The sequence below is a fragment of the Lampetra fluviatilis genome, chromosome 42, assembly GCF_964198595.1.
Source record: "Lampetra fluviatilis chromosome 42, kcLamFluv1.1, whole genome shotgun sequence".
Lineage (NCBI taxonomy): Eukaryota > Metazoa > Chordata > Hyperoartia > Petromyzontiformes > Petromyzontidae > Lampetra > Lampetra fluviatilis.
This window is the reverse complement of record NC_136316.1, coordinates 7,225,272-7,251,296: the sequence shown is the minus strand read 5'-3', so window position 1 is coordinate 7,251,296 and position 26,025 is coordinate 7,225,272.

The window sequence follows — 26,025 nt, the reverse complement described above, 5'->3', positions numbered from 1 at the left end:
GAGTGTAAGCGCACATTGTAATTTGAATGGGTGTGAAATTCGCCGCATATATGCACATTGTATAGGTTATCAATGCAAAGTGTGCGCGCGTGTGTGTGTGCGTGTCATTGCTTGTGTTTGCATTGTGTGTGTGTGTTTTAATTAAGAATAATTACCCTTGCAAATAGTGTGAATCATATCGTGAGTACAATTGGTATCCGCTGCTACAATGTGGCTAAAAATCAAACTCGGGTCACTGGGTTCGGTCCTGGACTCTCGCTCACGGAGAAGAAGAGGGCTTTCATTTTGAGTTGAACCTTTCGTGACTGCAGGAATTCAGACTCTTTGGTTCTTTCGGTAAAGTCACGTGGGTATAAAATAAGTAAAATAAGAAATGTACCGTACTGCCGGGTACGGGTAGCCGGGTATCGGGTAGGGTACGGGTATCGGGTACCCGATTGCGACCTCTGGTAACGACTGCACCTCCGTCTTGAGATGGAGGTCGCGCTAAGCGGTCGCCCGCTCAGATTAATGTCTCTCCTTGTGCCTCCATTCTCTGCCTCTTTTCTCGTCAAATCTCGTTTCCACCTCATCCTCCACGACCCCCGCATTTAGCTAAGTGATGGCTCGAACAAAGGGCGGCTTTGCAGGGCACTTCTGTTCATACGTGTCGTGCAATATACACTGATTTTTAAAGTCACCTGTGAAATGACTGTAGCGTAAAATTGCAATATTTAGATTTTAAGAAAAGGGACAGACGTTTAAAAAAGTAATGAGAAAGGCGAGCAGGCGAATATCTCGGCTTTCATGAAAAATTCATATTTAGCAAATTGGCCTTTTGGAGAAAAACTACAAGCTTTTGTGCTGGGTTAATGTTGGCAGCGTGGTAACTTTGGAGGCGAGAGGTGGAGACGGGTGGGGGGGGTGGAGGTGGGGGGTGAGTTAGGCAAGCTGTGGGGGCCACACAGAGTCCATCAAAGGACAGGGGGGGGGGGGGGCATCTCAAAGACCCTGACACTCTGGATGGGTTGTAGGTCAGGTTGCCCCCCTTCCCGGTTTTCCCGGAATCATCGTTTTGTTGAGGAGGTAGGAGTCCTGGGAAATCTCTCGAGTCTTCATGGGTGATACAAATGCTCGTTCGTCAGTTTCGGAGTAATAATGATGGTATAATAATAATATAATTGATCCGTAGTTCTCACCTCCTCTGGTATTGTGAGATATGCTTTAGCCTCCCGTGATACGTCTCAGTATTATACAACTCTGAGTTGGCAACCCTAGTTGTGGGGCCAAGGGGCACCTGGGGGAAATGGATGATGTGACCCCGCGACCCCAGAGAACGTGTTTTTGCTGTGGCAGCATGAATTCTTACATTCGTGTCGCGTGCGTACACAGGAGAATTGAGTCCGTGAGTGCGCGTGTTTCTCAGGAGAGAGTGTGAGTGTACGTGTTGGTGCGAGGCGCGGTGGCATAGCGGTTAGCACGCTGCACTACGAACCCGGCGACCCGAGTTCGATTCCCACTCATGGCCAACGCCAGTGACGAATATATGAACTCGTCCCCTAGGTCGACTCAGCTTCAAATGAGTACTTGGTGTGGCGTGTAAATATCGCCGCTAGGGAGACAAAGGCGGACGGGCATTGTATTGGCCACCTAACCCCTCACGTGCCGTGCTGACCTTCATAGGTGCTCACAAACAGCACTTGTCCCAACAGTCTGCTATGGCTACACGGGGGATCTTTGTCTTTGTGCGTTGGTGTGGGGAGCGGTAAAGCGCTTTGAACTCGGCGACCCGAGTTCGGTTCCTGCTCGCGGCCGATGACGATGATCTGAACCGATTATGGGCCTCCCCTAGGTCGACTCGGCCTCAACTAAGTACCTGGAGCAGTGTGTAAACATCGGGAAACAAAGGCGGCCAGGCGTGGTGCTGAACACCCAACCCATCATCGTGTGCCGTGCTCGCTAACAACACTTGTCCCCCAACAGTCTGTTCAGGGTAGACGGGGGAATCGTTGTGTCTTTGGAGGTGAATCGTGAAAGCTGCTACTAAGTGAATGCTTGCGGCTGCCCTCGAGACGTAGGAGCGAAGCTCACAACCCTGAGCAGAGAATGTGGGGTGGGTGGGGTTAACAGGCTGGCAGCGCGGGCAGCAAGAGGTGATCCATCTCAGCGAGCCAGTTGGTTTCGGGAAAGGCCCATCGAGCTGCAAAGCACTTTCGACGGCGACCCGGTTCACCTGCCCATCACTCCAACCAATTACTTGATACAATCGATGTCTGTCCAGTCATCGCCGGCCACTCCACGTGGTCTCAATGGCGTGCCACGCCCTCTTGCCTGACGTCACACATCTTGCACCACGTGACGTCGGCCTCATTTTGCGACGGAGGAGAGGGACGTTGATTGTCGCTGGTTAAGTCCACGTACAGAATCCACGTGGATGCGTGGTTTTAAATCCGTGGTGTCGGTTTTTTTTCTTCCCCCCAACGTATTCTTAAATTCCTATTCTGCTTGGTATCTTCAGAAACGGAGTGCCCATTGCAGGGAAGTGACGTCACATCTCGAGTTAGAGAACGGCCCGCAGAAGATGATTTCACAGAACTACCTCTGAGATCCTTTCAAAGGGACCTCTTATAAACACCAAAGGGGCCGTCCATAAATGACGTCACGCACCTAGGGGGGGGGTCAGACATTTGTTACGATGTGTGACGAGGGGGGGGGGGGTGAGAAATGTGACATCACATCAAAATGTGCAACTTTAAATAAATATAGACAACACGTTCTGCTTAATTAAATATACTTTTAGATAAATGTTTTCGCCTACAACATCAGAGTGCAGCGCCACATTAAATACGCACTACAATGACAATAGTTTAAGGGTCAGCACTTTCCTACCCAGCCTGCCGCTTCCAGTGGTCGTCTTCACACGGTACCCAAACAACCAAAAACCGTTTAATTCTCAGAGCTGAAATTTTGCTAAATTGAGTTAAAACTACAGCCGAGCACAATTAAAGTTTTTATTTCATTTGAGCAGCCATTGGTAACCGGACTGGGACCATCAGCTCGCTCGACTGGAGAAACCGGTTAAGCCGCAGGAGCCTGAGACCTGGAGTCAAACTCAGGTTCTCAGCGCGACTGGCTCCGATTTTCCCACGCAGAATCCTTCCCCTGAGCTACCCGGGCCATCCCCTTTGTGCTGTGTACATTGCCAGCGTCTGTGTGTGGTGTGTGTGGTGTGTGTGTGTAATTAAACGTGATGTTACACGTTATAATTATGTACGATCAATTAATGTATTTTATTTATCCACACGAGAGCCCATTGCGACTCTCTTGTTTATTTCATAATCGAGCGTAAGTGGATCATAGTTACTCCGGGAGAGTGAATTGTGTAAATAACAATACGAATGCCCTTTATTTATCTATGACAGTCTCTGTGAGTCTTACGACTTATTCCAGAGGTTTCCAACATTGGGATGTTATGGCCAATTCCATGAGTGTATTTTTTTTTTGCAATATGGGAAGAAATGTAAGAAAACTTACCACGCATACAAGAGGGCACTGGAACTTCCGTACGGATCGATTAAATTGCCACGGTCTCAGCGGCGTCGTCCCAGCGTCCTGACCCCTGTGACGCATAGCCACCTTCACGATGGCATTATCGCTCTCACCACAGCTCTTGAGTCAAGAGTTGACGTCTGTGCCCCATCAATCGGGCGTAATTGTTGATCCCTCAAATTTGCATTCAGGCCCGTGGTGCTAATTGCCGCAACAAATCGATAGGTGAACCTAAAACTTAATCACCGCACGTTTAACAAAAAAACCCTGTCAATATGGAATTCGGCGATGGGCAATTGAGCGGTCTTTAAATGTAGAGAAGTGGGTGGGAGATGGGTGACTTGTGTAGCAAGCCGAAGGTGACACAGTGCAGACAGGCTGCTGGACTCTGGGTCTGCCATACAGACTTTGAGAAGATCTGCAAAGAGGAGTGGGACAAAATCCCTCCTGAGATGTGTGCAAACCTGGTGGCCAACTACAAGAAACGTCTGACCTCTGTGATTGCCAACAAGGGTTTTGCCACCAAGTACTAAGTCATGTTTTGCAGAGGGGTCAAATACGTATTTCCCTCATTAAAATGCAAATCAATTTATAACATTTTTGACATGCGTTTTTCTTGATTTTGTTGTTGTTAGTCTGTCTCTCACTGTTCAAATAAACCTACCATTAAAATTATAGACTGATCATTTCTTTCTCAGTGGGCAAACGTACAAAATCAGCAGAGGATCAAATACTTTTTTCCCTCACTGTACATTCACGATGCGAGCCCCACATCATCCAGATAGATACCTAGGTCACGTGTCCCCGCGCTGTCCGACAAGTTCGACGTGGGGACGTAGCCATCGAGTGTGCAGGCAGTGCAACTGCACCATGGAGCGAGAACTCAACAGGCCGAGGCTGAGTGTTGTTGGCGAGGGTGACCCAGAGGGGAATTCGACAGGGGGCCCCCATTACACTCCTTGAAGCCGGTGGCATATTGCATTTTTTTTCCCGTTAGGCAGTCCGTCATAACGAGTGGGACCGGTGGTGCCATCGACTGGGACTGAAGGTGGTGTTGGCCCTTAGGGGGGCGCTAATCGGACGTTAATGGGATTTGTGATAGTGGCAGCCATTGAAATGCTGCGCCTGTCACAATTCGACTTCATGGCAGGCCACTTTTTGTTGTTGTGCTGTTTATTTATGCGTTCGGTTCAGGAGGCAAACGAAAGACAATTTGTTATGCCCCCACGTGTAACCATTGTTCGTAACCGCACGCACCCTGCGTGTAAATAATTACACCCAATGTTCTGATTCAGACATCGCTGGGCGTTCTTAACACTCGCCACTCACGTTAGCCGTGCCTGGAGTGGAGAGGGGAGGGAAGGTGGGGGTGATCTCAACGCACACACGCCACGTGGCACAAAGCACACACGCCACGTGGCACAACGGAACGCACACCACGTGGCACAACGCACACACGCCACGTGGCACAACGCACACACGCCACGTGGCACAACGAACACACGCCACGTGGCACAACGCACACACGCCACGTGGCACAACGCAACGCACACCACGCGGGAGAGAGCTCTCGCTCGACTCGACGAGAGCCGCTTTTTTGGGGGGATGCTCCTGCGGGCTCACGGCTCACGGCCTCCGCGAGGCTCCGACTAGTAGGCCTCGGCAAGGTAAGGTAAAAGTGTAAAAAACAACGAGCCTACCTTTACCCTACCTTTTACCTTACCACAATACAATCACTCTAACCCAACCTTTTACCCTTTAGCAGGTAAGGTAAAAGGTAAAAAGCAACGAGCCTACCTTTTACCCTACCCTTTACCCTTTACCTTTACCCTTTTACCCTGTAAAAAAGGGTACAATTACCTTACCTTGCCGAGGCCTAGCTCCGTGCCCGGCGTGGGAGGAGGCCACCGGACCGCACTCCCGGGACGACCTTGGGATTGAGTCCCGACAGAACAGCCCCCGTGACGTCACCACGCCACGACAAATGGAGCGCACTCCGCCCGGGGGGGGGGGGGGGGGGTTCGCGCAATTGCCTTGGCGGACCCTTCGTCAGCGATGTGGCATTGCGACGGTGGAGGGCTTCCCCAAATGCGCTGGCTCTGTGTGCGGCGCGTACGGGTTTTTTTTTACGCTTTGTATTAACTCACTCTGTCTGTTGTTGTTGCCGTCGTTGTATCCTTAAATCTTGTAACTCAATTTTAACCCACTTCCCAATGTGGTATCGACTGAAAACTTGGTATACTTATGTAATACTGATGACAATGCTATATTCTATCATAAAAAATTAAAAAAATCTATATTTTTAAACATTATTTGTTCTATGTTATGTTTCGGCTTGGCTCTAATTGTCCACGGTCAACTGACGTTGGCTGTAAATCGCCCACGATCCCTTACGTTATGGCAAGCTTCGGGGCCACTTCCTGGAGTCGTGGAGTTCTTCCATTACTCGTACATTTAATAAAAGCGTGCTTTGTAATAAGTTTTTTACAATATTACTTATTTTGTTTAACTGGTGGAGCGGCGCACCGTGCTCCTACCCGGCGCCTTGGGTTTAAAATCCCGGTCGGGGCTGGCATCAGCAGCCAGGGTCATCAGAACCGGTTCCCGGACCACCCCTGCGTTGACTCCAGTGCCCTGTGTGATGTACGAGCACTAGAGAGACAAAGGCATTGTAACACAGCCCTCTCCTTTGTATAGGTGCTGCTTGATAGCACTTGCCTCAACAGTGTTAGTAGCTTATACAGGTGGTCTTTCTCGCTTGTACATTGAGGATGGGTGGTGCCGTGTTTAGCGCTTTGTGCTCTGAAGCTGGTGACCTGAAATTGAATCTCGGCTACGGCTGACATCAGTGGCAAGTAACGTCGAAACCGGTCCCAGATCACCCCTGTGTCACCTCAACCGTAAATTATGACCTGGTGCAGTGTGTGTGTGTATCTCCATATACAATATATAAAGGTAAAGTTGTGATTATGTGTGTCTGTTCAAAATGCTCAGCGTACTTCCCGACATGCAACAAACTTGAAATTTGCCATGTGAGTTCTTTCCACACTGTACACCATGCAAAAAAATGTAAAATACACTTTTGTGATTTTTTTGCGGGGGGGAGCTCAATAATGCATTTATCTTTTGCACGGCAAGTGAGCTGTGACGTCAAATCTGTCACGTGACCCGCGCACGTGGAAGCGTAACGCATTGTAGTGTAGCGGTTAGCTCGCTGCGCTACGAACCCGGCGACCCGAGTTCGATTCCCGCTCACGGCCACCACCAGTGACGATTATTTGAACCGCTCCTGGGCCTCCCCTAGGTCGACTCAGCCTCAAACGAGTAACTGGTGTGCTGCGTGAACATCACCACTGGGGAGACAAAGGCGGCCGGGCGTGGTGCTGGCTAGACCACCCGACCAGACACCCTGCCTAGAGGCTTCACGAATTGCTCGCTAGCGGCGCTTTTAAAATCTGGATTGGAAACTCATTTTCTTTGGAAATGTTTATTTGTGTTTCGCTTGCTGTCCTCCCCCCACACCTCCGAATTTGCACGGTTGGCTACGTACGGTGTGAAAGAAGTCGAACGTGTATAAGACAGCATACGTACATCAGCACATACAACGCACATACTTGCCCCGACAGTCTGTTACATCATCAACAACAACAAAGGAGCCTGTACTGGGGGGTGTCTGTCTGTGTGCATTATTAAGACTTATAGAGAGGGATGGGGGGGGGGGATTAGCGGGCACGCCGAGGCGGCCTGGGATGTCCCGAGCTGCATCCGCGCCTCCGCCGCCGCGATAATTGACGGCCGCAGGAGAAGCGAGGAGCGAGGCGATCGATGGCGGCAGCCGTGAGAGACGGCGAGACTCTCCACTCTCGCGGCATGAACCAAACAACAAAAAAAACACGCACAACATCGCTTTCGGGCATCTCCGTTACATAACGAGGGGCAATTACCGGCTCACACGCGCTAGCTCGCTGCAACCCACACGTGGCAAGCTTTGGTCGGGTTTTTGTTGTGCCTTTGCCTTCGAGCGAAGTCGGTCACCGCGTCCAGATGCGCTTCCGCGGCCGTCTGGAACGTTCTTCCTTTCCCAAGTTGGGAAGCATTTACTGGAGTTACGCACTTTTAAATTTAGTTTGGAAATTAATCCCTTGAGAACTGCTTTTTGTGTTTGGTTTATTGTCCTTCCCCCGCACCTCCGATGAGCACGATAGGCAATGTACGATGCGAAAGAAGTTCAACATATTTCATGCACGTGTCGAAGGCTCGTTGCTGACAGGATGTTATGGAACAGACCCAGAGGTATCATGGGTCGGTTGACTGATTGAGATGACTGGCAGATGCACCACCTGTGCTCCGCTAATGCAAACACGTGCACACACACACACGCGCGCGCACACAAACACACGTGCTCTCAAACACACAGAAGACATCCAGACAAATTAATAATCGAACACAACCGCAATCTCTCTCGCTCCCTCACCAGGGTCGGTCACAACACATCAAGAGGTGAGAACGTGTTGATGGAAAGCTCGCAACACGTTCAGTTACTGATGAAGCAGCAGCAGCCTGGATCCACACCTTGAAAGCATGGCCAGATGTGATTGTATCAGATGTTGTGTGCATGTATCAGAAGTGTATCCTTGCTTTATGTAAGCACGTGTTGCTGTAAATTAGACCTGTGCTTTCATAACCAACAACTGAACACATTAACGCTGTGTGTGTCATTAAAAGGAATAGTATGTAGAGCATAACAGGGGACGTTTCGGGCAACGGACCTTCTTCGCGAGGTGCGTTTCTAATCAGCTGCTTCTGCGTTATTTCCAAGACGATTATTATAGCCGTGAGGCCTGCTAATGATTCACCCTCACAACAGTTGAATGAATTGTCAAGAGCTAGGCTCGAGACTAAACCCAAGAATCAATGACTAATTTTCGTCTCATATTGACCATCTCGTTTGTATTATTCCTTATTTGTTTGTTTATATAATCTACACAGCTTTGTCTCATTAGCCCAGCGGTTCGTAACCTTTACTGCAGCCTTGCACCCCTTTCGTTCGCAACCGTAAACAACAATATATACTGTTAATAAATATGTTTGATGAAACAAAGTAGTTGTAGTCTTGGTTCTTTCGGTAAAGTCACGTAGAAGGGAAAAATATACAAACACAGAGACAATTTCAAACGAGAAGATGGATTCTGGCTTAGCAATCATGGGAAGGATTTGATAAATAATTTCGGGTCTTAATTGATTGTGTTCACGCTTACGGTGACTTTCAGACCGCATTCCATTATCTGCCCCCCCCCCCTCCTCTTTTCCGAAAATAGATGGACTCGTCCATCTGGCCAACTGCCAAGTCGCTGTCCGTGGTGCTGACGTTAAGAAAAAAACGCCACCTTTTTCAAATTTTCTTGCCGTGGATTTCACACCTGATGATGATTGCTTGTGTTGCAATCGAAACGTCGTGAGAATTGTATTGTTTTATTATTTTTATAATGTTATTGTTTCCCTTCTACGTAACTTTACCGAAAGAACCAAGAATATGAATCCCTGCAGTCACGAAAGCTTTAAATCAAAAAGTAGTTGTACTTACTGGCCCGTGCTTAATTTGTGTGGCCGCGTCTCGCAACCCCAGAAAGGGCATCTCGCACACACAGGGGGTACAGCGTGCACCCCGCGAGGCTTGAGCTGATTTAGATAGAGATATGTAATATATGCCCATGATCCTTCTGAGGGTGGAGTAGTTGGCGCAGTTATATTCACACACAAAGTGCTTGCCAAAAATGAGCCACCATACCTCGCTGAGCTCGTCAAGGAGCATAAATAATCGTCACATGGCCTCCGGTCATCCTCGCAACAGCGGCTTTTGGCTGATAGCCATCGAACAAAGACGGTTACCACATCGCTCACTTTCAGATTCGCTGCTTCGGCGGCCGTCTGGAACGCTCTTCTTTCCGATATTAGGAAGCCACTGGAGCTATGCACTTTTTAAATCATCATCTAGATGGAAAACTAATTTCTTTAGAATTGATTTTTGTTCTTAGTTTGTTGTCCTTCCCCCTCACCTCCGATTAGCACGGTTGGCTACGTATGGCGCGAAAGAAGTTCACAATTAATTTGATTCCCATCCACGGCTAACGTCAGTGCTGAGCGATATCTGAACCGGTCGCGGGTTCAGATACCCCCCCCCCCGTGCACACAGCACTCCCTATCACAAGAAGGCCCAGGAGATGCAGAGAGCGCTGGAGATGATGGAGGTGCAAGCCCTGGACGAGTGGGAGCCCCCGTCGCGAGCGTCCCATCCCCGCCTCGACGGAGATCACGATTGAGCCGGGCCGCTCGCTTTGCCAGCCGCTACGACGGAGGGCAAGCCTCGGCCTGCCACGGCAAGTCACGGCCAGCCACGGCAAGTCACGGCCAGCCCCGGCTCTCTTAAGCCAGGCAGGCGCACAGCATGAAAAAAAAATAATGAAGGGAGAAATTCACCTCTCTGTGGACGGCTCTCCGATGTGCTTTTCAGTTTATCAATCCACACTGGTCAGCGGGGTGACGTATGATCAAACAATCCCAAAGATCCTAGATTTGAAGTTTTCGTGACTGCAAGGATTCATACTCTTTGGTTTTTTCGGTAAAGTCACGTAGGTAAAAACATAAATGAATGAAATAAAATAGAATGAAAACAACTAAAATAAAATATAATCACGACGTGGAAGGTTAACGTCTCGATAAGCTTATCGAGACGTTAACCTTCCTCAAGAGATTATCATCCCTCGTCACAGCCATCTCTGAGTCACACTGAAGCGACTGTGTGTTCGCTACATTGTCCCCACCTGAAGAAGGGCGCTTGTGTCGCTCCCGAAACGTCGTGATTTAATTATAATTTAGTTGTTTTCATTATATTTTATTTCGTTTATTTATTTTCTTTACCGAAAAAACCAAAGAGTATGAATCCCAATGATCGACGCGGCATGGTGAGGCCTTCATCCAGCGGTGGATTAACAAAAGGTGCCCTTGAGGAATTGTGGGTGGCGTGGCAGATGGCTGCGATGATCCAGTGTGTGTATGGATCAACGCCAGGCTTCCTCACGTTAACGAACGCGTAAAGTCAAGCGTTCCTCAGTGGAATAGCCCAAACATCACAATGCCGGACCCCCCCCCCACTTAAAATAAGTGACGAGCCTCAATGGGGCTTTCCTGGACCAATACATTAACATCGTTATCGCGATAAATAAAGCATACGCGTACAACCATTTAAAACTTATAATGAATGACTTGACATTTTTTCCTTCATAGTTATTGAGGAATTGATTAATTGCCTGATTAATGGTCCAATTATGAATGCATGGTGTCATTAAACACAGCAGCGGAAAATATATGTGGCGCAGTATGCTGAACCCTATATAATACAGTGAATAAAATCTAATCTCGAGACGTTAATTAATAACATCCTGCGGGCTTGTGATAAAACCATCAAGTGGGCGCGCTGCTAATTGCCGTGGACGGGAGAGAGATTGTTCAAGTGCACAGGTCATCATGGGGGTGAACTCATCATAAACGAGCTCGATCGAATTAGCCGCAGTAAAAACGTCGCCGTGCCCTTTGCGAAACGCAACCGTCGCTGAGACCACACACTGGCAGAGGTCGCAATCGGGTACCCGATACCCGTACCCTACCCGATACCCGGCTACCCGTTTGCGACCCTGGTGCGGCCGGCTACGGGTAGGCCGTGAGTCACTGGTGAGTAACCGTTTGTCACTCATTTCGGGTAGGGTACGGGTACCCATTTGCGACCCTGGTGCGGCCAGGTACGGGTACGGGTAAGGAATCAAAACCCGTTAGCGACCTCTGCACACTGGAGTACAGGCCCCACGGCCCAAGACACAAGTGGGCCAGCAGCTAACAGCGCCGTTGAAGGTGACACAGATCGAGTCCGAGTGATCGTCTGCTCAAATGATAATTGATAGCCCTGTGTTCACTAGGGGAGTGCGGAGCGGCGGTTGCAGTGGTTAGCGCCAGAGGTCGCAAACGGGTTTTGATTCCTTACCCGTACCCGGTCGCACCAGGGTAGCAAATGGGTACCCGTACCCGGCCGGGTACGGGTACCCGTTCCCTACCCGTACCCTACCCGAAATGAGTGACAAACGGTTACTCACCAGTGACTCACGGCCTACCCGTACCCGGCCGCATCAGGGTCGCAAATGGCTACCCGTACCCGGTCGGGTACGGGTAGCCGGGTATCGGGTAGGGTACGGGTATCGGGTACCCGGTTGCGACCTCTGGTTAGCGCGCTGCGCTAAGAACCCGGCGACCCGAGTTCGATTTCCGCTCACGTCCATAGCAGGGACGATTATCTGCACCAGTCCTGGGCCTCACCTAGGTTGACTCTGCCTCAAATGACGTTGTGGTTACGATCGCAAACATCACTACTCGGGAGAAAATGAGGAGGCCAGGCGTGGTGCTGGCCACCCTCCCACCTTGTGTGCTTTGCCAAACTTCATCGGTGCTACTCGCTAACAGCATTGCCCCACCAGTCTGTTGGAGGCGACACGGGGATTCCTTGACGTTGTCTTTTCCTGCCTTTATCTACCAGCGCTGATCAGCTTGGTGAAGTATGGCAAAAATGAAAACCCACGACCTGCACAGCATGGCGAGGCACTCGTCCGCGATCGGTAGAGTGACAAAGACAAAGATCCCCCAGGTTAGCCTTCAGAGTGTTGGGGGCAAGTGCTGAAGGCCGGCACGGCACACGAGGGGGTGGGTGGCCAACACCTCGCCCGCGCCGCTTTTGTCTCCCTCGTGGCGATGTTTACACGCCGCACCAGGCAGTGGCGTCACGAGGGTTGGTGTCACCCGGTGCTGTAACTCGTATTGTCACCCCCATGGACCTCCTCCAGTACCAGACCATAAAGAATCCTTAGTCATGTTTTTGTACTAATGTTACTCGTGACTTTCGCCAACTCACTTTCAATTGATAATTTCGCAAGATCAGAAGGCCTTGACTGTCCCATGGTAGATCACAAATAGTTATTTATAAGTTTCAGCTTTAAAAAGCTCCTCTCACATGAAGCCACAGCCACATAGATCGTCAGAAATAATTTTAGGCTTAGTGAAAGGGTTGGGAGAGATTATACGAAGTCCCATTCAACTATGAATGCCAAAACATCTAATGTTGCCCGATCTTTGGCTTCATCCAGATCAATCACTTTCAGGTCACTTCTCAGCCTTGGCATTTCTAATAAAAGCTCACTCTCGGATACCTCATCATAGAAAGTGGTCAATTTTGGAATGGACACCTTGAACCCTTCTTCAGTGGCAGATATGAGACTCTTCGCTTGAACAGCCTCAAACACGGCTGCTACTTCCTTGATGGCTCTTGATCTGATCTGGAGTTCAGAATGAAAGCGATCAATGCACTCAAGCATCGCCCTCTTATTTTCTTCTTGCAGAGTGAGTCCAGCATCGCTTGCCTGCTCCCCTGCCATCCTCTTCTTGAACCTGGCTCTTCTCTCTACTGCAATTCCACATTCGTCTGATTTTAAAAGCGCCTGTTCAATTGCATGCTCCACTAGGTGACTGTGCTCCTTGTTCAGAAAAAAAGTCTTAGCGCCTCAAGCTTTGTCACCACCTTGTCGAGCGTTAAACCCTTAGTCTGCAGGTACTTCTGTGTAAGATTAACTTCCTGAAAATTAACCGGAAGTACAGGTAGCACAGAAAAGTGAAATCACAGACAGCAGGCAAAAGACATTGTCCTGCTCCTCTTGTGTCCAAATGTTCACGTGAATCACAAAGAGCTTCAATCGCCGCCACAAACTTATCGAACTTTTCTTTAACTGGCTTAACTGCAGCATGATGAGCACTCCAGCGTGTTGTTGATAGCCTTTTCCCTGACACTCCAGTAGGGTCAAACACAATCCTGCGGAGGGAGCTGGTAGGAACGTTGGGTTGATCGGTCAATGGCCAGGGTCAACGGTGGCGTGGTGTATTCCGCAAATATGGCCGACTATGAGGGCGGGCACAAGCCGGTGTGAGTAGGTTAAACGTTGAGTTTTATAAGGGAACCACGGGATGACCAGCGCCTCCCCACCCAGCCCCACCCCTCCCACCCCCCACCCAGCCCCACCCTCCCCACCCAGCCCCTCCCCAACCTTCCCTCCCCACTCAGCCCCTCTCCACCCAGCCCGACCCCTCCCAGTTTTGAATGCACGACGGAGGGACGGACACAATAATCCCCTGTGGGCTGGTGTAACCAGGTGGTTCCTACCAGTATTAACACATCCCATCAATGGGTGGAAGCAGCAAAAAAAGAAAACAGAGTCCAAAGAATTCCAAAAAATGTCACACGCGATGCATTTTCAGCAAAAGAGTGCCGACCGCACAAGTTAAGCAAATGGTCCAAACATCCATTTAAAATCGCTTTCTTATTCTTTCCCTTCAGAATGGCTTGTGGACCTCCATGGATTCCAGCTATAGTTGCAGCGTTATCGTAACCTTGAGCGCGGCACATCATTATGCCAAGTCCATCAATTTCCAGATTTTTAAGAATGTCAGAAGTGAGGTCAGCAGCTTTTTTCCCCATTAAATACTTCTTTCACTTCAACTTTCCTATTGTTGATTTTTACATATCTGATCACTTCGGACATCTGTTCAGTATGTGATGTCAGGTGTGCTGTCGAACATGGTCCCAAAGTACTTCGCAGACTTTATGTCCATGACAAGCTTACTCTTAGGTTTTTTCGGTAAAGTCACGTAGGTAAAAAATAAAAATAAATAATAAAAATAATAGAAATAATAATAGAAATAAAATATTTTTATTATTTCTTATTAAAACAATATAATTAATAATAGAAATAAAATATTAAAATTTTTATTATTTCTATAATTTTTATTATTTCTTTGTATTTTTTACCTACGTGACTTTACCAAAAAAACCTAAGAGTATGAATCCTTGAAGTCACGAAAGCTTCAAATCTAGAATAATGACAAGCTTCTCCTTCAAATGATTTGCCAGGATACTTATAAACGTATTCTGAATTTTTGGTGCAAGATAAGAGACTGACACTTTAAGTTTACATGTGCTCCGCTTGAATCTCATGAGGTGTTCTTTCAGCACTGGATCGTATTTTGAAAGCATCTCAACCATCTCAAGAAAGTTCCCTTCATTCAATGAAGATGCATCTTCCTTGTGTTCACGGAATTCCAGATTCTTCTTGGAAAGAAACAATGTGATATCAAGCAATCTGCGCAAAATGTCCCTCCACATTTTTTTTGCCATTTCCATCAAAGCAACAGTTTTTGCGTCAATGGTTTTGTGCAGCCTCAGTCCTGCTGCCAATGTTTCACACTTTTCAAGGCAACGTAGGTGCTCTTCGCATTTCTCATGGTTATGCATTTTCGGGGTATCAGTTTCCACCACTTGTGAAACCCAGTCACAAATTTGGATGTCGTATCTGGAGCACTAACGGCAAACACTCGGCATCAAAAACAGTATACATTCTCGCTGACGAGTGATTAAACCATCCATGAGCGCAGAATTTTCTCACCATTTGGCATCAAATTTTTCGATTTAAAGCTTTCGTGACTGCAGGGATTCATCTTCTTGGTTCTTTCGGTAAAGTCACGTAGAAGGGAAATAATAAAATAATAAAAATATAACATAATAAAATACAATTCTCACGACGTTTCGGCCACAACGCAAGCAGCCGTCCTCAGGTGAAGAACATGTCTGTCGGAAAGACAGCATCACCTTTTAAAACAACTCTTTTGAAAGCTGGTGCACATCTCCCTTTGCTTTTGCATCTTGCCTTGCCGCAACACTGCAAGGCCCCTCTTTGTTCTGCTGATTTAAACCCAAAAATTATCTGGAACTGGTATCTCCCAGAAAGAAACATCACATAAAATTAGCAAATATTTCTCCTTAACGTTACTCGTCTCATTTACAGTATCATGGCTAGAGTCACTTTCAGCACTCTCTTCTGCTTCAAATTCTTCCATTTCCACTCCTTGCTCTTCTGCAGAATGCATGCCAGCATTAGGAGAATGAGCTTCATCAATTGTAGACTGATGAGCAGTGTCTTTTGAGGAACCCTGGACATCATCCGGTCTTTTGACATATTAAAGCATGGATCCAGCAAGTATTTTTAATGATTTAATTATTGCCTCTTTTGCTATCCTTTGCTGGCATCCACTTGGCCTCTCTGATGTATGCACTACTCCATGTGGCATGATGGAATATCCCTGCTCAATAAAAAAAATACGAATAGCAATATTTGAAAGAAAAAAAAGAGAAAATGTAAAATGTAAATCTATTGGATATGTTAGTTCTATCAAATGTTAACTTTAATATGACTATTTTTAAAACCATAATTAAAACTTAAACCCTGAAAATTTCATTAAAATCTGTTATATATATTTGCAAGAGATTTAAAAGAAAAAAAAGAGATTACGTTTAAAAAAAGAACTCAATTTAATATTTAAGTTATATTTCTAAACATTTCCCACCACTTAATGTTTTAAACTGTCAATTTCTCTATTTAGTTATCAAAGAGTAATATAATCAATAATTGTTATACATGTAAGTTTATTATCAATTTTAATCATATAATAATATGTGATAAATATAGTTGTAAATTGCTTACATTTAATATTTATTAGATTACATGAATACTAACAACATTTATTGTAAAATCTTTCTACATTGAATTACAACATTATTAATTACAACATTATTAGTAACCGAGCAGAAGCCTTTTTTCATTTTCCTCCTTCTTTTCCTTTAATTATTACTTCATTCTAAAAAAAGTTATTGATATAGGTTCACAAATACTAATTGCCACAATATTGTAGCTAAAACACCAGAAAATTTGACAAAATCAGCGACGATAAAAACACGAGCAGCGGCGAACACAACAGCGCGTGCTTGTGGCGCGTGCAGACGAGACCACGTGACTCACAGCGTCACTGTAGTTGGGTAACAATGGCGGCTCTGACCGGAGCACATTAGAAGGTTCAAACATTTAATTAGCATATAATTTTTGCCTTGTAGGTATATTGATACAGTCCACGTAAGCTGGGCTTACGAACATTTTTGTTGTTGTTATAACTAACTAGAGAGATATTTTTTCTTTCAAAAAAATAATACATTTCTGTTGAAACACTGCACAACATTTTTTTCATAGAAAATCATTTCGGTGTCACCCCCTCTGATGGTGTCACCCAGTGCGGTCCGCACCCCCCCCCCCCCCTAGTGACACCACTGGCACCAGGCACTTATTTTTGGCTGAGTCGACTTAGGGGAGGCCCAGGACCAGTTCTGATAATCGCCACTGGTGTTGGCCATGAGAGGGAATCGATCTCGGGTCGCCGGGTTCGTAGCGCAGAATGACAAAAGGCTCAACATATGCATATAGTCACCGACTTACGAACACACACACAAGTAGGAACATCCACACGTAAGAACAAACTACAAGACCTTAATTTTTAACCATCCTACTTACGATCGTGATCTCGTTCTTGCGAACCGAATAACGGAACCGTTTGATTCGGGACAAGTACAGATGTATAACATTCATTCTTATGAGTTTAACAACGCTTCCGTTTTCTTTATTGAACCGTGCCATATTTTATAACACTGACCGTATGCGCATTTAAATACAGTGCATGGTTGTGTTCCGACCTACGAACCGTTTGACTTACGAACGGGAATGGAATCCGTTCGTAAGTCAGGGACTGCCCATATATGTGTTTAAAAAGCTTGATTAGAATATAAATGCCAATCCGATTAGACAATGTTCTTTGGAGCTGTGCTCATGCACCCACACCTGCCTGTGTGTCTTGTCTCTCTCTCTCTCTTTGCGAGTCACATCCCTTCACAAAGATATCAGCAACCATGGCCTTCCTTACATTTAAATGTATCCATGATCTTCTTGGTTATTTCGGTAAAGTCACGTAGAATGGAAAATAATAAAATAATAAACATAAAACATAATAAAATAATTCTCACGACGTTTCGGCCACAACGCAAGCAGCCGTCCTCACGTTTCGGCCACAACGCAAGCAGCTGTCCTCAGGTGCATATGCAAATTATTTTGTCAAGGCGCCCTTCCACCCTCCATCCCAGCTTAAATAGTCGCTCCAAGCCTGGAGTGTGTCATTCAGACTCTGTCTACTCGACAGACCTGCTCTCCACCAGAGGACGGCTGCTTGCGTTGTGGCCGATACGTCGTGAGAATTATTTTTTTTATGTTTGATTTTTTTAATCATTATTTTATTATTTCCATTCTACGTGACTTTACCGAAAGAACCAAGAAGATGAATCCCTGCAGTCACGAAAGCTTTAAATCGAAATTTATCCATGATATTGAGCTCAGCAACTTTGCATGAGATACTCCCATTGCTTATGCACTGAATTCGCTTTCTTTCTCGACTCATTCTTGTATTCCATAATAGAGTTTTTTGGGTTAGATCGCGTAAATATATAAATGTGTCGTTAAAACCCGCCACCACCCAACACAACCAACTAGTAAGGGTTGTCACGTAAACAGAACATGCCAAATCTGGCTGTCACCTGATGAAGCTAGTTGTAATTACTGGCGAAACGTCGTACTCAGATTGTAAATGTCGTGGCTTGGCTCTCCAACACACCGGTGTGCTGTACTAGTATACTACACTATACACTACACTTATACACTGCACTACACTATACACTACACTATACACTAGTGCTGTACTAGTGACGAATTGGCACGTTATGTTTACGTGACAACCCTTACTAGTTGGCTGTCGGATGGTGGCGGGTTTTAACGACACATTTATATATTTACGCGATCTAACCCAAAGACCTCTATTATGGATGACATTGCTCGCGAAAGCCTGCTACGTGTTAAACTCATTCTACTTATATTCGCAGTCAAAATACATTAATATTCCGCCTCTAGTTATCTCATTACATATCCTAAAAATGTAACTTTGCCCTTCTCTAATTCATCTCGTAAACATGCGTGTTGTGTACCCCACTGCTCTCGTAATACATTTGTTCCTCATCTAGTCTGTCATTAATTAATTATTCAACGACTTATTATGCATTAATTATTGCCTTAGCCCAGCAGCTGAACAACACGATAAAAGCAGCCTACGTAAATACCTTGGACGCCACGGTGCAGAGGAGATGTCATCTACCTCGCCTGGCACGCAGGAGGGCGTGGGTTCGATCCCGGACCCTGACGATGCTTGTTGTATCTTTGGAGTCCCCGTGATCTCTCTCTCCCCGTGGTGGCCACGCGGATTTTTCTCCGGGTTCTCTGGTTTTGCCCAAATCCTCATTTAGAAACAACATGCGTTTAGATTATTCAGCTGCTGCTATACATTCCCGCACGATGATACCTGCCACTGCGATGAGCTATCATGTGTGGGCAGATCGCCTCTTAAAACGAGCTAATAGCATAGTGTGCCTTACCTGGTCAACTTTTGTTCAAGATGTGTTCCAAACTTTTTGAAAAAATCTGTAAAAAAAATTGGTATCCCCCAAAAATCAGTCGTTTCGGATTCATCCAGAATTATGACATCACGCGGATCGACGTCAGACGTGACGTCATCACACGTGCCTTTCACCCGCTGAGAGCGGTTGCACCTGGCATGAGGTGACGTCACTTTTGTTCGTACGAAGACACGATTAATTATTACGTCACGGAAATCATCCGACAGTCCCGAACAACAAGATACTAAATTTCGATTTAAAGCTTTCGTGACCGCAGGGATTCATCTTCTTGGTTCTTTCGGTAAAGTCACGTAGAATGGAAATAATAAAATAATAAAAATAAAACATAATAAAATAATTCTCACGACGTTTCGGCCACAACGCAAGCAGCCGTCCTCAGGTGAAGACCAGGACGGCTGCTTGCGTTGTGGCCGAAACGTCGTGAGAATTATTTAATTATGTTTTATTTTTATTATTTTATTATTTCCATTCTACGTGACTTTACCGAAAGAACCAAGAAGAAGATACTAAATTATTGTCATTGAAAAAGTGACATCCGAAGTGTTATCATCCGCAACTCATCCCTCATAACCACCGCTAAAAACTTGAGTGCAAACCTATGAGGCAGGCATTGACTAGAGACTTACATTTTAACGAACTAGAATTTGGGACGCCCACAGCCGCCTTATTCGAGCTCCTGCGGAGCGCTTCTCGGTACTTTGCGCTTCGCCCATCGCCCCCACTGATGCCCCCCCCACCACCCTTCATGTGTACAGATACTACTGACTCTATTGTACTGACTCCATTGTATGTAGGGTGTAGGTATATATATACAGGTAGTCTCTGAATTACGATGGTCTTACGATATTCCGATCTTACGATGGCGATATCGATATGACAAAATTGTAAAATATTTTACATTTCGCGCGGCAAGCAAACGCAGCAGCGTACGAGGTACGATGCTGTACGTTGGGACGCTGCCGGGATGTACTGTGCGCATCTCCCGCCTTGTGTGGTGATGTCTCTCACTCTCACCAGCGGTCGGCGGAGTTTAAGTGGTCACGGTGTTAGCGCGTGTTGTTTTTTTCTGTGTTTTTGTGTTTCAGAATCTTGGTGAGTACAGTACAATATGACACGTTACGATACGTTCAATGCATGTATGATACGTAGCTTTAGCGATTTCATTTTAGGGTTACCACGATACGATACATACGTTCAATACATGTTAAAACATTTTTTTTTTTTTATAGCAGATAGGATTGTTTCCTGAAAAAAACTTTCTATGAAATTGAAGTTCATATAGGTAGGCTAAGAATTTACCTTATTTTTTACTTTAAATTTTACTGTGCAATACAGTATTGTAATTTATAAATACATACAGTATATAGTTTATACAGCACGGTACTGTAAATCGCTCTGTTTTGCTAAATTATCACCATTCTTTAAGACTCCTGGGTAGGCTAGGCCATCTTCGACTTACGATTTTTCAACTTACGATGGGGTCGTCATAACGCATCTCCATCGTAAGTCGGGGACTACCTGTATACCTGTTGGATCAGCTTTTTTCGCCCACATCTGAGTTGGAGGGGGGGGTCCACTTTCTAGAACTTTTTGATTCAGGCACAACCACAATCAACATCAAACACAACACAATAGCGCTGTGGCCTCAAAAGGAAAGAAAAGTAGAATAAATGAAGCGTGTATAATCGGCAACTCGGCGACGTTTGGCAATGGCCCTCTGAGGTGTGCCATGCAGAAGGCTAATTACCTGAATTGTCCACATTAAATATTCCGGTTTCTCTACTTCTCCTTGCTAAATCCGCAGTGTTATTGGCAGACGCGTTGAGTTTTGTTGCTGTACTCTAACAGCACCAAACCAATTCCCTTCCACGGATCGTAGCGTCTGTGCCACGCCGTCTGTGAGCCCTGCTGAACAGGCTCCGGACACAGGTCTCTGTGCAGCCCCCCTCCGCCGCTGTGGCCGCCGTGACAGCCCCAGACTGCGGCTATGACATTGTACAAGCAACGTCGCCTATCGTTGACGTCTCACTACTGAGGGAGTTCAGCGGAGGGCGATGAGAAGAACCCACACGTGGGCCACCGAGAAGGCTTATCGCGTGGGCTCGGCAGATTACGTACACTCGCTGAATGAACGGAAATTACTTTCAACTACTGTGCAAACAATAAAACTTAGTCTGACGGTAAGAACTGCAAAGACAACGGCAAGGATGAGGGAAGAAAATGCCCAAATGCATTTATCAACGAGAATCTTCGGTGGAAAAAAATATATATATTTGATTGCAAAGGAAACGAAAATTGCCGGTTGGAATTGAGCAGGGCACATTTCATAATGCGCCGTGAGGATGACACACATCATTGTACACACCTGATCCTCATCTCGTTGTTGGGAGTTGCTAAAGAGAAAGGGGTACTGGTGGGGTAGGTGGATTGACACAAGTTAAGATCACCGATTGGAGCTGGCAAATTCCAAGCAAATCTGTTAAGCAACCTTTAACTGGCGTGTAACTCCTTGAACTCCCTCGAGGGGAGTTCACATGATTCGCAGTCGATAGAGCAGGAAGGCTACCAGAGTTCGTGATGTACTTGATTTTGCCATGTTTATGTGGAATTGTCAACATTGGTTTAAGGCCTCGGGATGGTGATAAACACTGGCCAAAGATTACTTGAAAACGTAGACAATTTGAATTTGACTTTTAAAAATAATCATGTTGGCAGACATTATCTGCGAAAGAATTATGGCAGAAAGCCACTGGCATATTGTGTTTTGTCTGACGATATGAAAACATTGCAAGAGATTTAATTTCCTCCACCTTTGATAGTCTCCCTTGGGGAAGAGGAAAAAAAAACTGTTTAAGTGAAGAATACAAAAAATGTGAAGAAAGCTGGAGAAAAAATTGCAATAAAACTCCCGTGTGATCTCGCCGGGCTCATCTCTAGCACAGCTCAGGGCGACGAAGCGTGCGCGTTATTTAAAATGAAAGGCCGGCGACCCTACACACTTCCATCAGAAAATCCGGCGAGATGCGATGATGCGTCGGGGGAATAAGGAGGCGAGGCCCTAACGCAGCGGGCGCTGGAGCGTTGCAGCATTGGGGCGGAGAAATGTGAGGCAGAGCCGCGATCTCAATCTCGAACGGCCCTCGGCCCAAGATGAGGCCAAAAGTTGGTCAAATTACACGCCGCGGAAACTGTTAACCGACGAGTAACGGCACGGTACTCGTCGTACGCGTGCACGTCTGATTACACTTCACCACGATGGCCAGGGCGGATTGATGAACGGAGATGGCCCGGGATCGGTTCAGATATCGCTCGCCACTGATGTTAGCCGCGCACGGGAATCAAACTCGTTGCTCAGAGCGCAGTGCGTTAATTAACGTATGTTTGTTGAACTTCTTTCGCACGATACATAGCCAACCGTGCTAATTCGAGGTGCGGGGGCAGGTAGAAGGACAAACTAAACACAACAAAGTCACGTAGAAGGGAAACAATAAAATAATAAAAATATAAAACGATACAATTCTCACGACGTTTCGATTGTAACACAAGCAATCATCATCAGTATTATATTCTTGGTTCTTTCGGTAAAGTCACGTAGAAGGGAAACAATATAAAATAATACAAATATAAAACAAAGCTTTAAATCAAAAATCATCATCAGGTTTGAAAACCATAGCAAGAAAATTAGAAAAAGTGGCGTTTTTTTCTTAACGTCAGCACCACGGACAGCGACTTGGCAGTTGTTCAGATGGACGAGTCCATCTGAACTGTCACTTTTTTCAAAATTTCTTGCTGTGGTTTTCACACCTGATGATGATTGCTTGTGTTGCAATCGAGACGTCGTGATAATGTTATTGTTTTATATTTGTATTATTGTATTGTTTCCATTCGACGTGACTTCACCGAAAGAACCAATAATATGAATCCCTGCAGTCACGAAAGCTTTAAATCAAAATGTAAACACAACAACATAAAAGCATGCCGACGTTGGGCCAACGTTGGCACGTGACTGGAACTGTTGGGTCAGGGTCGGCCTAACGTCGGTTCAACGTTCCACGTTTACTGGGTACGCACGACGCTGTTGGCCAGGACGCCCTTGCACAAGGGGGGTAAAGGAATCTCCACGGGGGGCTCCCACTGCGAGGAGAACTCTCTTAGCTGTTGCGACGCGGAGATCTGTCGCCGATTGAATCATCCGCAAAATTCACTCCCCTCGTGGGGGCGCTGCGTGGCTAGGAGATGTGAACTACCTCGCCTGGTGTACAGGAGGTCGTGGGTTCGATCCTGACCCTGAAGAAGCCTGGATATTTGGAGTTTGCATGTCTCTCCCAATGGTTGCGTACATTCTTTTCTGGGTCCTCCGTGTTTTCCTCCAGATTCAGAATCAACGTCAGGCGTTTTAGAGTATTTGGCTGTTATACATTTCTACGTGATAAGCCACTTCGTTGTGCTATCATTTGTGGCCAGGTCGCTTCTGAAAAAGCGCTATATAGCTCAATAGGCCTTACCTGATAAAATAAAATAAAAGTTTAGTTAGTTTAACACGTAGGCTTTCGCGACCAATATTACTCATAATAAAGGGGTTTGGGTCAGATCGCGTTATTTATAAATGTGTCGCAACCCTCCACCACCAGACACGGCCAATCAGTAAAAAATGTGTCACGTTGACAAAAGACAAAATAGTTCACTACTTTAGCCCACCGGTGTGTTGAAGAGTGAATCCACAACATCTAAAATGTTTTGAGTACGACGTTTCGCTGGTAATTACATCCAGCATCATCGGGAAATTTGCCAGAATATTATAAAAGTTTAGTTAGTTTCGTTGAGTTCAATAAACATTGTAGATAATCGCGGATTTGTTGGAAGAACATTGCCGCTGATAATATAACTTTTACTGGAACTCACGGGTCATGCAAATAATAGGACTTTGTGGGTTTCAGGGTATTGTACAAGAGGAGTTTTGCAGTTATACAAAGGGCACCGACAAATCAGATTCTTTGCTGCGTACGGTGCAAAAGAAGTCGAACGTAATGTAGATGTAGATAAGTGACTTTCGCGTTGTTGACGTAATACAGATAAGTGACTTTCGCGTGTCACGTGCGCAGCTCGGATGCAATCATCTCTAATCCCGGTCCCATCCAACCTCTGGCAGCTGACGTGAGTTTAATGTAGAGGGCCGTGGATGCAGTGCCGGATGAAGCTAGTGCAGGGCCTGTAGCATATGTTATAAAGGGGCCCTAAATAAAACAAAGAAAAACGCTATTTTTTACTCGCATAGTAAATTATTTGTATTTTTTCATTTGCTATACACCTAACACGACAATTCGCGAACCTCAAACACCCAATCGTTAATAAAAGTTTAAGGCAGCGTGGTACTATAGTTATAGAGCAAGTGCAGAATCACTGGACCGGAATTTATAGCTTGAAAGCATTTAGCGCGGGTCCCTTGAAAGTGCGGGGCCCATAGCATATGCAGCTTCTTGTGCTACTAGCATAATCCAATAATGCGTGGACTCAAAGCGCCACCTTGCCCCCAACCTCACCCACCCCAGAGGCGATGATACCCCCGGGCGATTTTGGGTCAATCTTCAGCGGCAACCGTCACTGGGAACGCGTTGACCGCGAGACCTGAGCCTCACGAGCGTGATCCACCAACCCTGACCCCACGTCGCCGGACCACCACGCGTGAACCGCTGCGCTCCGCTTGTAGGCGCGCTCACCTCGCACAGGAAGCCATCGCTGAAGCAAAAAACAACAACAACAAAAACACACGGCACGGACCACGACGCGAGTCACGTGGCCAAGGCGCTTGCAGCAACGCCGCTCACCTGGCCCCACCCCTCTCACTCACCTGGCCCTCTCACTCACCTGGCCCTACCCCTCTCACTCACCTGGCCCTCTCACTCACCTGGCCCTACCCCTCTCACTCACCTGGCCCTCTCACTCACCTGGCCCCGCCCCTCTCACTCACCTGGCCCCGCCCCTCTCGCTCACCTGGCCCCACCCCTCTCACTCACCTGGCCCCGCCCCTCTCACTCACCTGGCCCCACCCCTCTCACTCACCTGGCCCCGCCCCTCTCGCTCACCTGGCCTCATCAATTGAGTGGGCTTTACCTGGCAAGATAAACATATGATAATTGTTTTTTTACCCTTCTATCTGGCAACCCATGTGAGACTAGGGCACTAGGCTCTAAGGAAAGCTGTCTCGGGTGTGGACCAATCAACTTCAAGGACAGTGCATACATTATCAGAGTTATGTTTTTTGTTTGCATTATGACTGCAGGTATTGTGGTCTATGCAAACATGACTCCTTGTAAAAAAGGTGTCAGTTTTGTTGCCAGATAGAAGGGTAAAAAACCAATTATCATATTTTTTACTGGCAAATGAGGTTCCAATAGAAGATAAACATAGTTTCAATTTCATTTGTACATTTTTTTAAAAGTGAGTTGTTTACATTCCCTATAATTTGCACTCCTGTTGTGTTTTTGCATTGTTTGTTGTTGTAACGTTCCGACCTGCCCCGAACTGGACATCTGTGAAAAAAGAGCTTAATAGCTCATCGGATTCATCCAGTATAAATACAAGATTCTGATTCTGACCTGGCCCCGCCCCCTCGCACACACCTGGCTCCGCCCACTCTCACCTGGCCCCGCTACCTCCACTCACACCAGGCACCTTCATAAAAAAAGAAGGCAAAATAAAAACCCACATGTGTTTGTGTCGCTGGAATAAACGGCATCCGCTCAGATATGTCCTCACGCGCCTATACGCAGTTCAGGTTAGTTTGTTGCCCTTCCCCTGCACCGCAGATTAGGCAGGGTTGGCTTAGGTACGGTGTGGAAGAAGTTCAACATAGACACAGTTCAACAGACACGTACATACGTAAAACGTCCTTCTGTAATGCGCCCACTACGTAACAACGGTCTCGCAGTGTCGAGTCGTCTCGTGAAAGTCATGTGTATATATTTAGATATTTAGGTGACCTCGTAGAGCAGAGGTCAGAGCGCAGGGCACCG